The 20169-nt window shown below is 37.8% G+C and overlaps 1 long non-coding RNA gene across 1 annotated transcript in view; it reads left to right on the top strand.

Moving 5' to 3' along the window:
* LOC308053773 overlaps window positions 1-15616 on the top strand; it is a 40325-nt gene extending 24709 nt beyond the window's left edge. Inside the window, exon 3 of the long non-coding RNA XR_013923795.1 lies at window positions 43-15616. This is a non-coding gene — a long non-coding RNA (uncharacterized lncRNA). The remainder of the gene's footprint in view (window positions 1-42) is intronic.
* Window positions 15617-20169: the final 4553 nt, after the last annotated feature.

A 20169-nucleotide genomic window follows, 5' to 3' on the forward strand; every position in this document is an offset into this window, starting at 1 on the left:
CGTACATTATTTATTAATTTCCACTTTCTTTTATGTTTCTAGGAATATGGATCTTTTGAAGAAAATCTCACTCTCCATCTTCACAGCAAAGCGATAAGCCGTAAGTCTTCAGGGTATTTTAGAATAACACTGCATGTCCTGCTGGGCTCAAATCCTGGGAATGGAATTATTTTGGTGCAAGTCAATTTTAGCAAATTGCATCCTTAAATCTTTAATTTCTTTCTTCTTGCAAGGAAGAATGCTGCAGAAATGAACAGGTAGAGAGGCTGTCCAGGAAAAGTGAGAAAGAATATGGAAAAAATAACCAGGCCCAGATGAATCCATTGTACCTTGTTGTGGTATAGACCATAGGAGAATCACAAGGAATACAAGAAAAAAACAAATGTACTTTAAGCAAAGTTTTTCCATGAATACTTCAGGGAGTGCAAAAGATTTGATGGGTTGTGAACTTCTTCCCTTCCCTGCTATGGAAGTGCAGCCATGTGGCTGTGAAATTTAGTAAGTTCAGTTTCCTCAAGCAATCCTGCTAATTTTATCAGGAAGAACTGTCCTTGCCTCTCTGCAGAATCCATTTCTGGACTGTATCTACACCAGTTCTTCACTGGTTCTCAGCATCACCATATGTCCTCTGGATCTCATTACACTGATCAGATCAGATCTTCCCAATCGAAAAAGGCTTTAGGACCAAAAGCACTATTTTTCACAGCCACTTTACACCTTAGCTGAGATTTGGGGTCTTGACTAGTATACTGGTTTGTTTGCTGGTTTGATAGCTTTGTGATTTTTTTTTTCTTCTGCCAATCCAAAATTGTTCCATTTTAAGCTCCTTCTTTCACCTCCCTAAGATCCTCTTCTGAAAGACTTTGCAGGTTTGAAACTGATACCAAGTATTTTGCAGCTTCTCCACCCTCCCCACCCCCACCCCCCACCCCCTGAAAAGAAACACAAGTTTTATTTCTGTGGGCTTCTGTTTGTTTTCTTTACTGAAATACTTCCTTTCATCAAAATATTTTTATTTTTCCAGTAGGTCTAAAGCCATATATATGGTGTTGTTCATGTTAGACTGGAGGATCTAGTGCTCTCGTCTGTCCTTAATCTTTGTCAAGGCAGGAAAGGCAACACTCCATTGCGCTGCAGGGAGGGAAGGGTGGGTTTCTTTCCCTTGAGGGCTGTCTGCTAGGCAATTAAATTGTAGCCTAACCTAAATAGACACAACCATGGGTATTTATTCTCTGGTTTTATTTTCTTGGCTTTTAGGTCTTGTCTAGAAAGGTAATGTGTAGGAGAAAATAATAGTAGTAGTAGCTATGATTGAGTTGTTATTGAGCTGGATGCTATGCTGAAATGTACGTTAACATCATACCTGCGAGCACAGCAGTGGGCTCCATTCACTATGGCTAGGTTTGTGTACACATCATGTCTTAACATGTTTCTGAGAGAAGTTTTGAAGGAAAGCAATTCATCAGTTGCACAGATATTTGCAAGATCTTTCTCCCAAGCACAGGGGGAAAACACAGGAACAAGCATTAAGACACTGAGCTGCTGCTTTGATAACGTTATAATCGGCAATAGAGGCTAATGCTGGTACAAAAAGAGGAAAGAGGCAGGAGGTGTCCTATCAGAAATATCTTAGCCAGAGGAAGCAACCTTCTTCCTATTGCTTTGGAGGGACCGCCACACCAGCTGCTTAAAGTGTCCAGACGATCTCTGAAGGTCCTTCTCACACCCTTCCTGTGTTGCATTTTTCTGCTTATGGGGATGAAGCCTGCTGTATTGAGGCAGATATTGCCTGACAACCTCAAGGCTTCCAGCAAGGCTCTGCCTGCTGTTCCTCATGTTCCCAAACATCAATACTACAGGCAAAGAGAGGAAAACTGCAGATGATGCTGCCTTGCAGACAAAAATTTGCAGTTAGTAACATGAGCTGGTTTTTAAAGCTGCAGAAGTGCATAACAGCAACAATACCAGAGACGTCCACACAGGCTGCTGCATATGTCCAACTACTAGCATCACAGCATAAAAGATGTTTTATTCAAAATGATCTATCAGAAACTTGGAGCCAGATATGTGGTGAGAGTTGTGGCTACAGTTATTATACCTGTTTACAATCCAACTTCTTAGAAGAGTTTCACTTTAAAATATATCTCTTTCCTTACAAAAGCCTTTTATTTTTTGGGCTAGTCCATTTCTAAAGTGAATAAGACAAAATAAACCAAAGTCAATCCTAACCTACAGGAAGACTATTTGCATGGAAAGGTATTTCCTGGTGCAGGAAATCTCTGTGAGCTCTGATTTTGTTACTGTTCTTATACAAACTATTTTTCACCTGTTCTTGGTCAATGCTGTAATTCCTTGGAACATTTTCGAGTGTGGATGTTGCACAGAATTTCTGAAATTAAGATATCCTCAGAGTTAAGTTGTTGGAAGCCAGTTAAAACATAGCATGTAGGGTGACGTTCCCTGTGTTACGTCTCATTTAATGAATGCCTGCAAATGGAGTCAGAAAGACCTTTCAAATTTCATAATTGGGCTTAGAACATGAAATCAACAATTCTGTAACCACAGTAGTACAAAGTCTGGGAGTGGGTGAAAATGTGTAGGTGGAAACAGAACATAATTTTATTCTCCTTTCTTAGTGCTACTAATGTCATAAACATCCTGCCATTCTGATATTATTGTGATAATGTTAAAATATTTGGTTGATGCAAACAAGAGTTGAGATCTAATATTCTTTATATGGCATTGCCCAGAGCAAAGTAAGAGCACCATGACAACAAGTAGCCTGCAAGCTGTCATGTTATTTGTGTTCAGCTTGCAGAACAGCTTATAAAAAGCTATCAGCTGACAGGCATCCTGAACATCAATAGTAATTGAGAGAGAAAGAATAGGAGAATAGCAAATGGTGAACATAGGGGGTGTGGGGGGGAAAGTACAATAATACACCAAGGAACAACAATTTTCCATACACTTAAAGTTTTCTTAAATGGCAGTTATTTATTTAAAAATACAACTTCCTAATTAAAACCCTTGAACATAACCACTTTAGCCTTCAGACATCACTGTATCCCCTATAGAGAACTTTACTAATCAAAGGTGACAGCACACAAGAAACCCTTCTAACATTCTATGAACAAAACTATTAAGCAATTATAAAATTGACAATGATGACTACAGGGATATGAAGAAATTTCTTTTAGAAGTATACATCTATTACATAGAAAAATATATCCAAAGAACAACAAACTGTGAACACAGCATTTAAGAATATTGCCTGTGGTGTTGTCAGTACCTTTATAGATGTACTTCTTCAGACTGGGCATCAAAGCAGTTATTAATCTATATTTTTTTTTATTCTAAAATAATCTTTTATTGTTTAGGATTTAAGGAATAGCTGCTTATTGTTTTGCCACATACAGAAGTACTAAATGACTATGAAGCAATGAACTTTTTGGATGAGCAAACGTGATCACACAGGTCACTGCCCTGGGGAAATTCAGTTCTAGGAAACAAACAATAAGCAAGAGACCTTGTATTACGCAGCTGGCTTAGTTTCAATGGGAGTATTTGTGAGAGTAATGTGAGTGGGATTTGATCCTTTAACTTTTATTGCTTCATCTGGAATTTAAAGTATGTGAAATTGTAGCCAGGTGTTTTAAAATCTGAGTTTTTACACACTACATTCCAACGACTCACTACAAATTTACGTTGTCCCCCAGTGGACAGACTTAGATTTAGCAAAAATAGAAAAGGTGATACAAAGCTAAAATAACCTACCGATTGGCATTTCTAGCTGTCCCAGGTTTTTCTGTATCCTTTGACACCTAACATTGGCATATGTCAGGAAGTACAGAGATACACCACTAGTACTGGAGATACATAGCAGGATTTTAGCACGTATTCACCTGTGTAAAAAAATTTGTCAGAAAGAATGCAGGGCACTATTAACATATGTGGATGGAGAAGGCTGATTTTTTTCCATGTCACAAATTCAGCATAACTGGTTTCCTGGAATGAAACACGGGATCTAATAAACTACTTTTACAGTATACTGCACCACTTTTTTAATACCACGGAGCCAAAAACATAAGCTTGTATCTGGCTTCATTAATGATGTACCCTACTAAAAGTATGAACAATTCTGCTGACAGACCATCTGTTTTCTGTCAGCTAGGAATCGATAGCGTGGCCCTCAGCTGCATCAGCTGTAGAGGAACTTCCTGAAGAATTCAGTGAGCAATCCCTAGAAAGTAAACTGCTTAATTGTGCTTGTCTTAGCTGCCACTGTAAGAAATTAACATCTCCATTTTTCTCTAGGTGTTAAGAGAACGAAACAAAACTAAAAAAAACACCACCCAAACCCACAGCAACAACAAAAAACCCCAAACCAAACCAACAAAGAAAACCCACCAAAAAAAAAAAAAAAAACAAACACAAAAAACAACACAACAAAAAAGCATTGATACATTATTCATGCAGGGAAAGAGAGAGGCAGTGATGGAGAATAAATAAACAGACCTTCAAGGGTAAGTTTTCTGGGTTTAGATCTAATATACTTCTGAAGTTCATAGTGCTGCTTCTCAGTAGTGTTCCAAAATACAAATTGTTGATCATCTTGGGAAACACTGCTTTGAACGTATGGGGCCATTGATGTAATTACAACTTACTCAGAAAAAGAAAAAGGTTTTACTTCAGCACATAGTTTTTGTCATGAGTGAATTTAGATTAGGGTTAACAGAAGTTAATGACCCAATTTGCTTTGATATCAAGTTATTTCAAAAAAAATGAAGGTTGTGTATGTTCAAACAGAGGAAGAAACTGAATCCACTTTGCATGGATTTGGGTAAGTGCTCTTGGGTAAGTTAGAGGCTTGGGTAAGTAACCTCTGAGTTAAGGTTACCACATAAAAGAATCGTCCTCCTGCCATGAGGTTTGTGTCTCATTTTAGAAAGAAGACAAGCCCTCTCCTTCCAGGAGGATGTTGGATGTTCAGCTGTGGAACCCTGCAGGTGATGGCTTCCTGAGATTCCATTTAGCTTCTCACACCAGGGAATAGCAGCAGCATTTCCTTGTTATCCAGGTAAGCCAGTCTACTGCCTTCAAATGGCTTTGAGAGGACCACAGCTTCATTGTACAGGTACTCACTGCACCTAACACTGGGAATTAAGATTCCACTCCAAGACCCAGATAGCTCAAGTCAGGTGTGAGAGCATCCATGTCCCTGTTTGGATTCAACAATGATGGGTTGCACAGTGCCTGTAACAGAATGGAGGCCAGAAACGGGGGTTTCATCCTAGGTGAGAGTGCTCAGCACCGAGTCATTGCACAGAAGGGCTGAACTTCTTGTCCATGCCACAGCCACAACTGAAACTGCCACTGCCTGTCTGACTACCTCACAGCATGACAGAGAAGTCATTTGGGCCAGCAGCACTGGAATCTAACATCTGCAAAGGACAGGCTGTCCTTCCTTTCTCCCATCTTTCAAAAATCTCACCTGCAAGAATGTCAGTTTCATAGCATTTAATTTATCTGCTACAGAACTATAAGCAGCTGAGTCAAACCTGCTGGCATTTGCAATATGAATGTTGATCCAATTATTGAAATCGTCAGCTGCTACAACCTTGCTGTAATAATGATTTACCCAGGGCTTTTTGAGAGCACCTTTCATTCCAGGCCATCCTCAAGTGTGCTATGAACCCATGTACAGGCTATATATAGGAGATGCTTCACCCACCCGTGACAGGCAGCCACCCACAGGATGAATCACTGAGCCTCCTCGCAGCTCCCATCACCAGGAGCCAGCACATCAGAACACAGAGCAAACAAGGATAGTACAGTGCTGATCCTCAGCTCCCTCACGCTTGTTTTTCTCACACAGTTATTGAGGCCCTACACCAAAGAACAGCAGTTTGTAATTCTTTTTGATGCTGTTGTTGTTATTTTTCATTATGTAACTCCCAGGCTAATAGTTATTCATTTATTATTAATACCCATGTTCTTGCAAGAAAAAACAACCCACAGAATATCTCTTAGCACATTTTGTTAGGTTATAAAGCTTCATCAACAGCTGTAAAATTACATATATGACCTCATCATTAATATATCTCATAGTTATTAATGATTTTATATCAATTTGATAAGAAATGTTTTCTGTCACAGACAACAACAAAAAAAGCCCCGTCTCTCTGTCACTAGTACCATTTCCAAAACTGTTCCTTCAATTTCTCCCATCTCAGTCCACTTAGCCTGTGAAACATTAACACTGTTGCGCTATGGAATTTGTCATCCCAGAGAAGGTACTTTTCCATTGCGAATACATTGATGTCTCAAAGAAATAATGTAAACATCCAAGCCATCGTCAGCTGTAAGAGCGAAGAAAAGCCCTGCTTGTGCTGTGTTGGGTACTGGAGTGATATCATTAAGTCTGTGGAGCTCCAGCACATCCTCAATACCTCCTGAGCATCTTCACTCAGCAGGGGCCAAAGACACATAACTTGCCATCCTGCAATAAGCATGAAGGAGTCCTACTGAAAGCCAGAGGCATCACTGTCAAGAGATTTATATTTTTTAAAACCTGAAACAAGATTATATTCCATATGGGAGCTGCAAAAAACCTTGTGGAAGCAGCATAGCCTTAACTTTCAAAATCAAATGCTTTACTAAAGAGATCTTTTAAACCTTGCAGAATAAGATTTTTACAAGGTACTACTGCATATTTTTTTTCCAGCTTTTTAGCACAGAAAAAGAGTCTCTTACATTTTTAATAGAAAAGGAAACTGATAACAGGTTGAAAGTACATGCTGAACTCTGGAAACAACTGCAATTCAACCCTTTTTTAGCCATATGCTAACGCAAAGAAAGCTTGTAACTTTAAAAGTGTTTTCTCAGAGGAAACTTAATTCTTGATTCAAAAGACAGTGTTATTCAAAACTTACTTGTTTGGGGATCTTTCCCTAGTTCTGAAATTCAGCATAATTTTCTGTCACTGAACATGTACACTTGGAAAAAGAGATGCAGATTAGCTTTTGACCACTTTCTGCTCCTTCTATCTAGCAGTGTCTCATCTGGCAAACTATTCTTATGTCATTATTTGCATTCAGTTAGTAGTTGGAGTGAGTCAAGGAAGCATACTGCATGCACTGTCTGCTGGATTAGCAACGCTCATGTCTACACCTGGTTTTAGATTAAGGTTTTATTTGGACACCTCTTCCCGCTCACAGTACTGATTTTTTTTATGTCAGAACTGTGTCACATTGCTGAACCTCCAGTAAAAGCTTTCATGAATGTACACATAGAGAATCTGACAGATCTTTTGGTCACAAGACGTAGGATGTAGATGTTTCCTGCCCATCATTCAGGAATACAAAATCTGCATGCATCCATCCATGCCTCCATAATGTTTAGTCATGAATCTGTTTTAACTGGTGATTTTCCTCTATGGATTGTCATTTTGAGGAACCGGCACAAGTTATTTCTAATTGAGATTCATGAACCTGCTTCCCTATGCAATGGGTCCCACGCCGAAACTTGCTCCCAGTAACACTGAGATAGCTAAGGCTATCTCCCCTCCCCCGAAAATGACAGCTGATGATGTGTAGGATGCCTCAGTTGGAAACCATGTCAAAATTGGGATTTAACATGATAAAGTGTAAAATCACAGGCCATGGCTTTATGTCTCACTCTTCTCCCAGCTTTTTTTGTTCTAATTTAATTTCTTCTGTGGCTTGCAGGGAAATATTGTAGTTTATTTTAGGTATAATCATTCCTAACTTGGCAATCACTGCTGCAATCGCATAAACCAGCATAAATTCTCATAACAATAGCCACAATATTTTCAATACAGCAGAGGTCTTTCATATTTTCATGATTACTTAAACATTTTTATGATGCTGTACAGTAATTTAATTCCTTTTTATTTTTATTCTGTTTTGACAAAATTAAAGTGTATGGATTTTGAAAGTGCTATTATTACACAGTAGAATAAGAGATACCTTTTGAGTTTAATCCTCTATCAATAGCCATATCAGGATTTAGTCAAGATTTGTGACATACTTAATGCTTGTTCACCACCTATATTTTAATAGTTCTTTTGGGGTCTTGCTAGAGAAATAGAGAAACCAATGCATATTTGATATTATAGATCTGTAATGGAGTATAAATTGTTCTCAGAGTTATATACTGTTAGAATAATTTCTAATGATTTCCTTAGAAAAATATTATTTCACACTAAACTAGACCTTTAAATTTTACTTATCTCAACTATGCATTTGTTATTATTGATGTAGCAATTATTATTTAATTATATAGAGTTTTGCAAATGTATTTTGCAGTTTTATGTTCTAAACCAAGGAAAACTAGTAGGATGCTTTTTGGCAATAAACATTGATTATTCAGCATTAACAGCACAAAAACTTTTTCCAAGAGTTAAGCTGCTGGCTCAACTACAGCTTTCCTTTTGAGCTTTTGGACATATAAATTCATGGTCTTGAACCCACAAAGGACCTTAGAGTGGCTAAAGCTAAAACACTGACCTTCAAACTTGCCACTCATCATCTCACTCTGGAGCAATATAATTTCTTCAGACACGAGAGACTCCCAAAGATACATTTAATAATCATTTGTAAAGTCATTCTCTAAGGCTCTATGATCAAATAATTATTTTGGTATGGAGAGTGGAACAGTTTTGGAAGTAAGGAGAAGCTTGCTGAAAATGCCTCCTGCCTTGATGTACTGGCAAAGGATTACTTTCCTGAATGTTCTGTTAAAAGATGTGAAGCTAACTGATTTTCCTGGCCTGACAAGAAAAATATTACTGTGATTCCTGACTGGATGGATGCGTCATCCTCCAGTCCAAATTACAGGCCCACCCAACATATTTCTTCTCAACTAGTTTGATTTTACTCTCTGGCTGCTCTCAGTCTCTGACTTTCCAAGGTTAAGTTATGCAAAGATGAACTTACATCTTGGCAATGTCTTCCACCTCTCTTTGTCCCCATTTTCAAAGTAAGGAGACTATTTCCTCATTTTATAGGGCATATGGAATGCTGAATAAACATGGTACTGGGAGGAGATGCTCAGATGTAAGCTCAGGGGACTCAGAACATCCAGACTCCTCCTCATGAAGCAACACTCCACAACAGTTCTAGCAAACCTGGCTATAACTGATTGTCCCACACCTCAACTCACTATTCCTAATTCATGGGAATGTCTTTGGTTGTTCTGACCCTCTGGAAATTCTGGAAAACTAGTGTTTATGTTGTTTTGTTTCATTTTTATTTTAGAAAGATCTGATCAAATTCTGTACTGTTTCTCAATAATTACTAATATCAAAATTATAATTTTTAAAATTATTTGCTTCCATGGGAAATTTAGAAAACACTACTTTCGTCTCCATACTGAAATAAAAACTTGTTCCAAATATCCTAAATTCCCATGAAACAAAACTGAATTTCAGCCAGCTTTAATCTAAACAGTAAAGCCTTTTCCATCATCAGAGTCTAATTTCATCTCTTAAAGAGCTATTAAAATACTGAAGCCTTGTTGTGATAAATCTTAGCCTGTAGAGGGAATTTTAGTGGCAAATTTTTAATCTATCTCAGGAAAATGCTGTCAAGGTCATAATAATACTACTATAAATAGAAATATGTGCAGTTTACCTCAGTTTCTACTTAACCTCAAGGTCCTTATGGGTTCTTTTGCCAAACAGCGTCATAGCAACTAACACTTGTGTTTGTGAAATTGCTTTAAAATCCAGACATAATGAAGTAACCTCAAACAGCCATCAACTGATGTAAAGCCCAGTGTATCTCCACATTCTGCACTCATCTTCTTCCTAATTGCATTGCCTGGTTTAATTTTTAATGAAAAAGAACACTGAAGGTAAAGTAACAATAACACATATTTCTGTTTATAGCCTTAATCATTGAGGTTGACTTGATCATTCAAAATAATTCTCTTTTCCTCCCTTAGCTATTTGATTCCATTATGGTTCCTCTAATTATCTATTAATTTAAGATAAAATTCAGAATAGTACTTAGGCACCTAAGTTGTGATGTATGCAGGGAGCATGCGTCAAATGCATCAAAATCATCTGCTTAGAATGAAAAAGTAAAAACTTCCCTAGATTCTCAGTGCTATGTCGCTGCGCATGTCCACAAGTACTCTGTACTCCCCTTCCACAGAAAGCTCTTCAATATTTCTAGGTTGCAGCAGTGATAAAAAAAAGCAAACAAAACTTAAAATAGTGTTTTCTGTTTTCAAAACAACTGCTCTAAACCCATTAGTGACTTTTTTCTTTTTTTCCTTTTGCAGGGGTGTAGGGGAAAGGTGGTGTTCAGGACACTATTTTTGTTATTAAAGATAGATACTTGTTTGGAGAATGCAGACCATGGGCTGAAATCGCCCACCAATTGTAAAGTACTTCAGCTGTGCAAAAGCAGGGAATACTCAGTGTTCAGAGACCTCTTAGAAAAAGAATTGCCAACACATACATGTTCCAGAAGAAAATGGCATAACCTTAATGTATTTTTGTGTTCCTGTCTCTCATATATTCTTATGTTGCACTTTCTTCCTCTCTGTTAAGACTAGGAACCGAGTCAAAAATCAAAACCAAATTATATCAGGCTGATGTAATGATGGAAAGCACTTGGCAAGTATCTTGGCCAAAGAAAGTCCAATACCTTCCTCTTGATATATGTGAAGTGCTCCATGCAATATCACTTTCACTTGCAGTATTTCCTTTGTGCAGGATATCTATGTGGTTGTTCAACAGAGAATGAAAGAATTGAATCAGTGTGAAAAAAGACATGGATGAGCAATTGCAATCCAATAAGGAAATGTCACAAGTATTTTTTAATACAGTGTGCATGGGGAGAGGGTTCCATTTATTTGCTTCTCACGGAGAAGGAAATTACATTTAGTAATTTTTTTTTTTTACTTTAGAAAGTATAGAGGACATAGGCTCTCCATGGGGCAGATATGGTAGGAATCACTGAGATATTTTTAGCTATAAACTTCTAAGCTTCCAGATGAACAAAGCTATTCTTATAAGGTGGGTGCTTTGAAAAACCCTTATTTGTAATGAATTGTTTGGGTGTGTATGTTGGCAGCATAAGCATAGCACTGAACAGATATCTTTGGGAAGAGGTATATCTGCATGGACATATTACAAAAGACCTCAAATATATTCTTCCATTCCCGCTTGGAGAATTGATAGACTTTGAAACTTAAAAGGTCATTGCATACACTTGTCTGGTGGTTCTAAGCTATTGCAAATATATTTAAAATAATGCCTCAAAGAATGAGCAGAAAAGTATTTTTGTTGGGTGTGCACAACTGTATATTTGTGTATACACATTGCTTCTACTACGAGGATGTATTACAGACTTCATGCAGTCTGATGTTCAGTATTCCATAACAGCCCTATATATACAGACTTCTGTGCCAATTGTCACTATTCCCTGGTGGCATATACACATATATTCCAGTATCTTTAACTTCTGAAATTGATTCCATTAATTTCTTTATTTTTATTTATTGACATTGGATCTGAGTGTGTATGTAAATAATTATCCTCTTAATTATGGAAGCTTTGTAAGGCACCACATATTAAACAGTTGTTCACCCAAAAGGCAAGGGAGAGAGTCTGGGTTTACACTGTATGCAGAGCCTTCTGGCCCCAAGGATTACATTCCAGTATAATGAGGACCTTGTGCTAGTTGTATACTACACAGGGATGCAGCTTATACTGCCAAAGATCTGGCAGCGATGAAAGACTGAGCAGCAACTGCCAAAAATTCCTTGATATTGTGTAAGCCCTTGTGCTATACAGTCTGATAGTTGAAAGGGTTCATGTGCAAGAGCAGAATCTGCCAATGAAATGTATACAATGAAGCAACGTTTGTAATAACCATCTGCTATGTAACCCCTCCTTTTCCTTTATGCATGCACACACATTCACACAAATTGCATAGCTATAAAACACCATGAACCCATGTCAGTGCTTTGGGATTAATGATATTATGAAATATATTTTGTACTCGGTATATGATATCTTTGTCTGCGGAGAGGAAAAATGTTATCTGAGCTCTGAGGAAGCAGAAACTGACATTAGACTCTGCAAAAGTTGGAGTTTTCCAATAGACCCCCTCATTTTTTTCTTTTAAAAACTGTAAAACAGATCTTAAAGTGCTGAAAGTAGGTTTGGGGAAGTTGGGGTGAAGAAGTGGTTTAAATTTTAGAACAGATTTCAGTTTCATTTCTAGAAAAATAGCAATGAAAGAACTTTACAAAATTACAGCAAAGATAATCCAAATCTTTTTGAACTGGAGAAAAAGTTCTGTTTATTTTTAATCCTTTTCCTATGCAACTCCTACTCTCCTTGAATAGAAGTGGTTCGAATTAGCTGCTCTTAGAGAAGTACTTGACAGAATGAATGCTTATGTACCCTGCTCACTTATCCAACCTTTCTCCAGAAACTAAGGCATAGGTCATTTTAACATATATTATGGTTGTAACCTCTTTGCACTGTATGCTATGAGTTCCTGGGATTCTGTGAACATGAAAGCATAAGCTCGATTAATTCTGTATTTACTCTTCAGGACGGTTAGCCTGATTGCAAGACAGTCTAAGAAACCAAGATGGTATTTTAAATGATATTTAAATAATTCTTGTGCCCTGACAATTCTTTTCCCCTTGGAGCATCTCAAAGAGGATAAGATGGAGGGTGACAGTACTGAAGGAAATTAAACAGATGAAGACTGTTTGTAGACAAATTGCAGACATACTAATCTTGTTAATTTACATTAAAACCTAACACTTATCCAGACCTCTGTCATGTCAAAGAGCAACAAAAGAGAGGCATTTCTATTTTCTCAAGTGCACTTCAGATTAAATTATGTTCTGCTACATTTGCTGAGGATTCCTATTAATGTATATTTGCAACTGCAATCCTTGGGTCAAATTCAGCTCTGTTTTTTCTAGTGATACTAGATCATTGTTTTAGTTTATTTGCTTGTACTTCTTCCCATCCTCTGCCAATTGCTTTCTTTCTCCCAAATGTTACCAGTACCAGTATACAAATTATGCAGAAGGACCCTGTGCTTTTATAGTCTTATTCTTACTGCATTGGAATGGAATAATATAGTCTAAACAACTTCTACTCATTGTTTTCTGACAAGCACACAATCTAAACGAGCTCTTGTAAACCATGCTGGTAACAAGAGTTTATAAAACATTTGCACAGAATATATATCACATAACTTTAGCCATCCAGAGCTAAATATCTTGTTACAGTTAATCATCTGGACTCCTTTTAAAGTTGATGGTCTAGCACCTCTAGAGTGTGACTCTTCTCAGTGATTTTGGACATCTAGCTTAGGCTGAGATGTACCAACCACACCATTTCAGTTATGCATCTAGTCACCTATAGGAAAGATGAAGTCTTGCCCTTAGGATTACAGGTTGGTGACAGTGGTGCAAAGACAAGTCTCCATGCCTGATATCCTTCCTACCTGGAGCCACAATGGTGCGTATTTCTGGCCTGTTTTAAAGGTCTAATGGAAGGTCTCCGCTGTCAGATACGTGTGAATAAATGAATCCACATTTCTAAAAGCTCACAAGCTGTCTGAGGTCTGCCAGCCTAGTCACGCCAACAGGGGTTCATTCTATTAGGATCCAAACACAGCAGCTGGGTGCACTTTCAGAGATCCAGGCACTCCCCGGGGGAACATTCACCAGGACTGTGACATATGCCACTCTATTAAAAAATTATTAGTGAGCAAACTGTGTAGCACAGGTTCATCCAAAGAAAACTTGCACATCCTGACTGCATGGCTACATGGTTCCATGGGATTCTGTTTACTAAGGACGATAGATAGACATTTTAAGCCTTTAGTAAAACCAGAAAAATGATGTACTGTCTGACTGATCCATTAGCAGAGTTTCTCCACACAAAACAACAGTCAAACTAAGATAAATGTTTCCTACTTGTTTAAGTAAGTAGTACATGCTGTAGTAAAGTCTTTTGGCACTGGTAATTCTCAGATACTTATCATCATGTACTTTCTGAGAAAATAATATTTGTTGTTTTCCTTTAATAAGTATTCAGAATTTTTGCTAGCTAATAGAATTATTTTAACAGACTGTTGGAACAGAGGGGAAAAATGGACTGCACTTGTGTAGGCAGTCATTAATTGTTCAGACCACATCCTTCTGTGGATTTCTATATGTAACAAGAAACTGGTTTTGAGCAAAGACCTGCAATAACTAACACTGTGAAGAAAATAACTATTTTGCACATTTTACTACATCTGAAGCACAGATTCAGTATTGTAGACAAATGACAAACATGTCTTTGAAGTGCTATGAATTGGTGAAGTCAATTAGCATTAAATAGATTTGAACTCAAGACTAACAAATATAAACCTCCTTACATCCAGAATAGAAATGTAATGTAGCCATTCTCCAATAAGGCTGAGGATTAAATGATGAAATATTTGACAGAAGCTAATGAGCCATTATCATAAGCAACAGGGTGTTAAAATGAAAAAAGGGAACTGCTATGAAACACATTTTTTCTGATTAATTTTTAGATTTTCCTGAGTACTTTTATCCCCACATGCATATGAATTCTGAACGGCTACTTTCTTGCCAATTTGGAGCAAAAACTAATGGCTTGTGACCATATAATGAGTTGTAATATTTAACTTGGATTCTGTGATCCCAAATGTACTTGAAAGTTTTGATATTTTCGTTCTACATGTGTCAGTGCAAGGAAAATGTCCTCCTAGTCATATGGAGTTACAAAAATATTAATTATTGTGAGATACAAAATTTATACCTTCACCCTTTCTCTTGTCCTGCTCTATATAGAGGAAATCAAGAGATTACATTCATAGATTTCTCATAAACACTGCACATTCAGTTCTCAGCAGCTGAATGAAGCATCTTAAAACTTTCCTAAAAGGCAGTGTGGTTTGGTGGTTGAAAAAGGTGACCCAAGCGACCTGCCTGTTTCTGCTAACATCTTTCTATGCCAAGTTAGCTAAAGTCACATAGGAAAAGCTTTTTCAAAGGCTATCATCATTGATTTCTCTCTCCTGCTGCTGAGGCCAATGAGAGAGATAGTGTTATTGTGATTCTTACCCATAAATATCGATGTGAAAACTCTCATCGACTTCAGCATAAGCGAGGACAGGGCAATACCAGACACTTGGAAATCCCATCTGCTGCATTGCAGTTTACTGCTCCATAAAACCAAGCAATGACTACACTGCATGATGCATTATGAAGTTGGAACTACTAGTACTTGAAAGAGCGTTTAATTAGTTCAGATAGTTCATAGGTGCTAAATCACATACCAGCTTTTATTAAGATTTTGTACCCTAGAAATACTGATGCCAGATTTTCCCAACTGACAGCTGGAAAGAATGCTTGCAGTGCCCTTGTTTGGATTTTATTTTGTTGTTTTTCATTTGAAGAGAAGTCAGAATACAATGAGTAACAAATTCCTTCAGTAAGTTGAACCACATACTACCTTCTATCTAAGTAATCTAATCCATCCTTTTGTTTTGAAATAAATTCCTATTAACAAGCCATACCATCTAAAAATAATTATAATCAGAAAATCAACTTTCAGATTGTTACAGTGGAAAAGATTAAGCTTTCTACAACATGGATTTTTTTCCTGCGTTTAGAAACATTTTTAAGTAGCGTCCTTGATTCAGAACACAGCTACAAGGAATCATTATTGTTATTCCAATGTGAAATGGCAGACTGGTTCTTTCTCTGATTTGTTTTTAGTTCAAGGCAGTTTTCCTTGACTTTGTTAGTTGTTAAAGCCTGGCAGTCTCACTCTTACAACCTTTCATCCTCTCTAAAGAAGTAATTCTTCTCTCAGGCTAAGCAATCTTGCACCTCTTGCTTCCACCGTGCACCTCTTCCACCATCATGTCACCATAGTTTCACCAAACTGCTGAACCTATAGTGCTTAAAAATCTGTGATCTGCCTTTCTGCAGTGAATAGAAGTTCATTCTCGCTAGAGTTCTAGGACTGGTTCAGGGTACTAGATAATTAGTTTTAATGCTTTGTGCCCCTAAGACATTAATTTGCATGTAGCCTAAAAACTGAAAATACTCAGAGGCCGGGATATGGGTTTACACCTCAGTGTAAGTTGAGTGTCTTTACAGTATCAGCAAACACATCAGTGCTTGGATAAGTATAAAGTCTAAAATGTTGCCTTTAAGATTTGGGCAGAAACCAGTGCTAGACTGTACTGTGATACAACCTGTTTCAACCACCACTGTTTGTCTTGTACTACGTGTGGTTGAACAGAAGACAGATACGTATGCCTTTTGATCCAGCAAAACTAAGCCCTACATGCATTTTTAAAAGATGGCAACAATCAATGACAAATTAAAGAACATAGCTATAAATTATTCATGACTGTAAATCCCAATAATTGAAGTATGCCACATGATGCAGAACATTAAAAATTTGCATTGCTTGTCATATCCAGATCAATATTAAAGAGATTGTTAAATTGAGATTGGGGAAAACAGCAAACACAGGAAAAAAATCAAAAGTGAACCACAACCCCAAATCCATAAATCACTCAGTCATGAATAATTAAGGTGAACAACCCTTTCTTTTGTAGAATATACAATGCATTTAGGGATCAGCGCTTGTTTTGATATCATTTCAAAACTTACACTATGCAACTCCCTTGGTTTGAAGTTTTATTTATTAGCAGCATTACTTGTTCAGGTCATTGCAATTTAGTGAAAACTCAGAACCACACTTTTGGCTGACGTAAACCTATTTAATTCCACTAAAGCTGTTGGACTTCGTAACCAGCAGGCTGAGGTAGTATCTTACATCACCCTAAAATTTAGCTAGTACATTTGAGCAGAATTAAAAAAAGTAAGCAAACACTTGAGCAATACTCTGGCCTACTCCAGTCTGCTGAAGCTGATGAAAAAGGTCTCACTGGCTTTGGACCATGCCTGCTGTTGTGACTTCATTCTCAGATCTAGAAATTGAGTGATTATACTTCTAGAACTAAGTACAGAAAACAATTTGTCATGAACTTCCCTCTGCCTACCCTGAATATGTTTAATGCGATAGGCCAGATGTATTATTATTGGGCTTCTTTCAGTGGTGGTGGGGAAGTCTATAGGGTTCTACATCCCCAAAAAATGGCCCACAAATGCTCTTGAGTGTTAACCTTATATCTTCAAGCATTTATACTCTGGACATACAGTGGCATTAATAGGTTCAGACTCTTCCAGAAAGGCATGAAAAATGTAACCATAGTTTTGGCACATGCAGCTCTCTCATGTCATAGCCTGTCACACTGCATCCTGATGATGTAAGTGATGTGTTGAGTCACCTCACCAGGCAGGGGCTATGGTGCTATGCTGTAGCTGACAAATGCACGAGGTAGTACCAAGGAGCTGCTGTAACTCTCTAGACAATCCCAAATGGGCAATGAGCCAAGACTGCATAATATCACCCTGGGAGAAGTCTGTTGAAGTGCCAGCCCACTAAATGCATTAAGCATCATTAGCAAGATTCCTAATTAACTATTTTGAATTAAGTATTGGCACATGCTATTTACTGCTACAGAAGAAAAAAGTGATAATTTATTTGCAGACAAAGAATTCTGCCTATGAAATTACTCCAGCATTGGAACCAAGGTAGAAGTATATTTATAAATATATTATACATCAAATTCAAATTATGTAATTGGTAATATTTCCTAACATGGCAAGTAATGAGAATTCACATTGAATTTTCCACAACAACCATTTGAACTGAAGGACAGACACACTCAATTCCTTCTGAAATGAATGGGAATGTGGTCTTCAGTGCCCAGAGGCAGTTTTTGAGAATCTTATCCTTGATCTTTTTTGATTCACTGGATTCTGTTCTAGTCAAGGGCACTAAAAGCTGAATGAAAAGTTTTGTTTCCCCTGCTTTCTGACAACCATGCTTAAATTGCTCCTGACAATGCCAAGTAACCAAATGCACCCATTTCTCCCAGTAGATACAGTTTCCTCTTTCCACTTTTGTCCAACTTGGTCTATTGGCTGCTCAAATACACAGCTTAGTAACAGACTGCGTTACATGTGAAAAAATCCACATTCATGCATGTAACATGACAGTACTGTTTCTTGGTGCGGTGCAAACCTCAGATGTATCATAACAACCATCCCCATCCTACTGAACGTACAAACCTATTTGTTCATTTCAGCTTCAGAGCAGAAAATGTAAACTTTTCAGCAGTGTATTGTAAAGATAACAGCAGTTTCAAAAGAAAGCATTGTTGTCCCCTGTTATAAATAACAATACTTTAGATGTACATGAGACTCTATTTGCATTTTTCATATTTTATATCTGGTGTTTCTGTTCAGAGGGGTCTTTCCTGTTTGTTTGGTTTTGGGTTTGGTTTTTTTTTTTTTTTTTTTCATCTGTTCTGCATATGCTAATCAGAGAGACCACAAAAATTTAAAGCAGATTGTGACCAAGCTGATGGCTTATGCCTTACAGTAGACTCTCTAAATGGAAAATTTCCTCATTCATTCTCATAAACATAAAATGTGTTGCCTTAAACAAAACTATGCAATCATCATATAAGTGTGTTTTTACACTAGCACCCAACACAATCAGTGTAACATCCAGTGCCATCAGCACAGGCTTGTCTATGTCAAGTATAAGTCAGGGATATCACTCAAATTCTCCTTTCTACTCAGATTCTCACAGTGCATCCATTCTACTGGAATGACATAGGTATTCTCACAGCAATGGCAATAAAGGTATCAACTCGTGACCAAATGTCCTCCCATCCATAAAGAACTACTGGAGTATTTCAGAGGGAATGTGGCTTGAGCCGGAAAGTTATGAACTAAACATGAAACAAAGAGGGAGGACTAGCCTCTCGTGTAAATCACTTGCTGAACACAGCAGTAGAAAAATATAAAAATAAAAATAAAGAAAAATGGATAGCAGAAGACGTGCTGTTACCATGAGATTTAAAGCGTAGAGGAAAGGGCGACATTACTGACAAATCTCAGAAGCTACTTCTATTGTATGTGTTTAGTTGAATGATGTTTCAAAGCACTCAGGAAGTGCTCAGAACCAGAATGAGTCCATTATCATCAAGGATCTGCAGAAAACAGATTGCAGGCTAGAGCTGCAAGAAAGATTAATAAGTTAAGCTCTGCAGAAAATACAGTGTTCAAGGAAGTTTACAAATGTTAGAGTTTGAGCAAGAAATACTAGGGCATGCTGTACTATGCTGTGCTTAGGAAACTTTCCTTGAGAAATGGGAAAATATCAAACAGGGTGGGGACACAAGCCCCACCCCCCCCACCCCCCCCCCCCAGCACCATCATCAATATCATCACCACACTGCAAAGCAGAGGGTTTTTTGACAGCAGCAGCGCCCTCTGTTCTTTCAGTTGGCAGGGCTGTAACTTTCAAATCATTCTATAATCTTAACCAGATGACTTCAGATAGGGAATTTCAGACAGTGATGGTGTCACACAGCCCTTGGTGAGGTCAGGATTCATCAGGAAGTGGAAATGTGTCTCTTGAAGGTTTGAAGGTGGGTGGCTGATGGCGAGGAGTAGTAACAGGAGTACACGGGAAAAAAAAAAAAAAAAACCCAAGAATTTCTCAGACCTTCTGATGAATATGAAAGAGGTTCCATTTGTGAAGAATACAAGGGGAGCAATGTGTTCCCCTTGCCAAGCAATGTGTTTTGCCAGCAGGTGCTGGATTGCCAACTACATGAGCCACTTCAGCTGGCAGAATGCCCTGATGAAATCATCTTATTGGCAGTTCTGGATTTCCAATGAACTGTTTTTCTGAATCCATAGCAAAAATGATCAGTGTGCCACGGGAATTTTGCAGGAAGAGTGATGTCAGAAACACACCTAGAGCAAGAGATAGCAATGCTGCTGTGCTTTATAGGATCCTGGATATCATTGTCCTAAAAGCTGGCCTTAAGAAGGATTAAGTCAGGAGAAGCTGATTAAGTTAATAGCCCCCTGTGTCGTTTTGGACTCTGGCAGACTTCTCAGCATTGCCATTCAGCAGTGGGACACTTTGGGGTTTGACCCGTGTGTTTGCTTTCTTCCTCATATACAAAATAAAATGGCAACTGATGG

This window comes from Falco punctatus, assembly GCF_963210335.1.
Source record: "Falco punctatus genome assembly, chromosome: 15".
NCBI classification, from domain to species: Eukaryota; Metazoa; Chordata; class Aves; order Falconiformes; family Falconidae; genus Falco; species Falco punctatus.